This window comes from Amblyomma maculatum, chromosome 6 (genome assembly GCF_055883805.1).
Source record: "Amblyomma maculatum isolate TAMU_Amacu chromosome 6, ASM5588380v1, whole genome shotgun sequence".
NCBI lineage: Eukaryota > Metazoa > Arthropoda > Arachnida > Ixodida > Ixodidae > Amblyomma > Amblyomma maculatum.
In genome coordinates, this window is record NC_139349.1 from 163,735,713 (window position 1) to 163,739,584 (window position 3,872).

At 48.4% G+C, this 3,872-nt stretch overlaps 1 non-coding gene across 1 annotated transcript; it reads left to right on the forward strand.

Moving 5' to 3' along the window:
- The first annotated feature begins 2,107 nt into the window (after nucleotides 1-2,107).
- LOC146187334 (U1 spliceosomal RNA) lies at nucleotides 2,108-2,267 on the forward strand. The gene has a single exon (XR_014708366.1). It is a non-coding gene; the product is annotated as a U1 spliceosomal RNA (small nuclear RNA).
- Nucleotides 2,268-3,872: the final 1,605 nt, after the last annotated feature.

A 3,872-nucleotide genomic window follows, 5' to 3' on the forward strand; every position in this document is an offset into this window, starting at 1 on the left:
TTATAATATTTATGATTCCGCGTGCCGCTTCCACTATCTCCCCATTCACAGGAACAAGTTTGTCCATTTCACCATTTTGTCCAAGGGAAGGACGCCTCGGCCCGTCCGGAAGGGAGCCGAACGGAATCGCCCGTCTTTCCCGGATGAGTTGTCAATCACGGGAGAGACGGTTCGACCCTCTCTGTCTAGCGGTTCTTTGTGCGCAGTTATGAAATAAAGTGCATTCGTTGTTTTTCTGGAATTATTTTGTTCACATCATTAAAAAAACGAACACCAATAACGAAGGCTTTCTTTTCAACCTGCGTTAGTATGTATTCCTTTTTTATGTAGTGCTGACCCGGCAGGATTAAATAGTCTTTAGGTAATATCGTTATTTTGACACAGGGCTAGCGATATTTAAAGAAGAAACATTTCATGCATGGTGGCATATGCCACCACCTTGTTATTATGGGGACGATCCGTCGTTTTCTCCGCCTACCAGCGGGCAACCGGTGATTGAGTAAGCAAGGTAATAAGAACGAAATAAAGATGGCAAATACGTCATATTTAGGTTCATCTGCGATTTCGTCGCAAATAGCACCGAATTTCTAATCATTCCAAACAGCTTAACCAGCTAGCCTTGTGATGTATAATGCATGGCTCTTCCTTATTCAGGCGTCGAATGAAGCGCGAGCTAAGCAGTTGAAATGGAAGCAGCAAAAACAGATCTTACCTGGTGCAGATTGACTATTAATGCGTTTGGCTTTCACTTTGATCGCATGAAGAAAGTTTCGAGGAAGTTTTAAAACGCCCTGCGTGCTTTAAGCAGCTAATATTTTTGCGTGCATATTTTGGCAGCGACGTTTTCTGAAGGCGTCTGGGGTTGAGACTATTAATAATTCGCCATCTAATGCTGTGAAACTTGCAAATATATTCGCAATGTGCCGACATAAAATATAGCAGGTAATAACAGCTGAGTTGAAATTCTGCCCCGATGCTGTTAAAAGCCCCCCTGGCACGCAACGTTCTTGGCGCACTATACGCCCGCTGGTGTTGACTAAACGCTTTCTTACTACTTCTGAACGGCTAGTGTTTTTTGCTTTGTTTTTAGAGAAAGACTCTTTAGGTACAGATACATGTTATGCAGCTCCACGATGACGGGCGCACTATGCCTTCTGAATAGTTGCGAAGCGATTCATTATTAAGGTTTACACAAGTAATGCTAGCAAAAAAAAACAAAAACAGACGGTAGATTTAATATCGCAATATTTATTCCTTGGAGTACCGTATTTAATGAAACTGTTAAGCGTAGCGTGACAAACTGCGGAAATTGCGAAAAAAAAAGGAAGATATTTGCAGATTGGCTAGTGCCATCGATTCCCCCATTTCCGGCTGTGCCTAGGCTCGTCGAAAGCAGATGGACAACACATATGGTTCTGCCTGCTTGCCGATATTAATTACCTGATTTGCGTCTGATTAACTTTTCACGATATGGCCGTCTCGGCGCAGTCTTGGCGCTTGCAGGCTGTCCGCAGCCTCTCTCGTTTTGCATTAAGAGAGCCCTAATGGCGTCGAGCGCGTGCTTATCTGGGAGCCGGCGCGTTACGACGACCGTGAAAAGGGCCATAAATAATGGCGACTCGGCGCATTTCAATTAAGAGAGAAGACAACGCTGTGTCGCACTGCCGCTAATGAAAAAGAGCTGCTCATGTCCGCCTTTTGGACACGCTGAATTCTTCGTGGTGGCGGCGAAATAGTGCGGGTACATTTTACTGCACGCCCAGCGTAAAACGTGGGTGGTGTCCTGCTCCCCATCTGCGAGGCTGGTCATTACTTTAGCGTGTTGCCTCACATCCATTTATATTTAATAGCCGATGTGCACCCGGCTTTTCGGGTATAATGAAGTGTATTTCAAGAATATTAACTGGACGTCAGGCTGGGAATATGATTTTTGCGTTCTTCCAGCGCCCCGCCGCGGTGGTGCAGTGGTTAAGTTGCCCGAATATTGTGCTGGAGTACCCGGATTCGATCCCGACCGCCGGCGGCTGCGTTTCGATGGAGGTGAAACGAAGAGGCGTCCATAGGCTGCGCGATGTCAGTGCACGTTAAGGTCCCCAGGTGGTATTGGCAGGTTACCTGGTGTTGGCAGATCGGTGATCATGAATACCGTCTGTTCGGGCTAAGGCTGGCCATTGCACTCCGGCCTTGCTGGAGCTCGCCACTACATCAAACTGGTGTAGCTGGGACACGTAATGTTTGGTAGTGCGGGGATAATTTAAGCACCCCAATTCTTGGCCGATCCCCCTGTGTGGGTATGTGCCATCAAATCAGAGAAAAACAATAACAACAACAGCAGGCAGGCAGGCAGGCAGGCAGGCAGGCAGGCAGGCAGGCAGGCAGGCAGGCAGGCAGGCAGGCAGGCAGGCAGGCAGGCAGGCAGGCAGGCAGGCAGGCAGGCAGGCAGGCAGGCAGGCGAGCAGGCGGGCGGGCGGGCGGGCGGGCGGGCGGGCGGGCGGGCCGGCAGGCAGGCAGGCAGGCAGGCAGGCAGGCAGGCAGGCAGGCAGGCAGGCAGGCAGGCAGGCAGGCAGGCAGGCAGGCAGGCAGGCAGGCAGGCAGGCAGCGCTTTGTTGCTTGTCGGCAACTTTATTGGCATTGGATCCGCTCCTTGTTAGTCAAGGTGAAGGGTGGCAGTTCCTGGCCTTGCGGGGCTGAGACGGTAGGTGAACGCCGCTTGCGGCGGGGGCTAGCCGGCCGCCTAATTTGTATCTATTGTGGGCCGTCATTGCACCCGCCACCGCTTGGGTGATGGACGACGGCTGTTGCGGCGCGTGTCTTTCTCTCCCTCTTCTTTTTCCTTCTTCTCTACTTTCTCTCTTCTGTACGCACGAGGCAGCGTAGGTGGCTCAGCTACAGAGCCAGAAGCAAGCCCGTGCGTTTTATTTTGCTTCTTCCTACAGCCACAACAACAACCTTGTTAATCTACTTCAAAATTGACTTCAAACGTCTATATATCAGTTAAGTGATGCCTGAAACCTCCCACTTCAGCGCGGTATGCGGCCACACGCACGTTTCATTGTTTTGACTACGATAAAAAAATCGAGCCCCCATTTGCACGAACAGACGCAGTTAAATTTTCGTTTTTACACCTAGCGATAAGAGAATGGAATGCTCTCCCCTCTTCTGTAGTTAATACTATCGATTATGACCAGTTTACTTCATTACTTAACGATTTTCTAACAGCGTAGTGGGAAATTTCCACCTTTTGTGGTTTACTTTTGTTTCGATTTTTCCTTTTGCTTTAACCTTTGTGTGTCATGTATTTTCTTGCATATTTCCGTGTCATCCTATTGTGATCATGTTTTTCCTAATTGCTTCTTCTTGTATATTTAGCACTTTTACATGCCGCCACGTTACTGTTCCGATTTGTTAATTGTGTTTATTTCATGACGTTACCACCCCCCCCCCCCCTATGTAATGCCCACTTGGGCCTTTAGGGTAAATAAATGAAAAAAAAAATGAAAAAGCTCTACATTTTTGAACAAAGTGCATGCATGAATTAGTACTGAGATGTCGGCACCTCAAAATCCAGAATTTGTAGTCTCTCTCTCTCTCACACACACACACACACACACATGCACAATGAATCCACGCGCATATACGCAACCCCACACGAACATGTGGACCCATGCACACGCTCACATAGGTACTCGTGCGTGCCACTAGTCTAGAACACGAACACGCGCACAGGTACACGCGCATAGCACACATACTCACGTGCATACACTCATGCATGCCCCAGAAGCACACGTGCAAAATACGCACGCATACGCACGCACACCAAAAAGCCTTGGGAAGATTTCAATTTTCAACTAACTTGACTACACTCGTTAGAA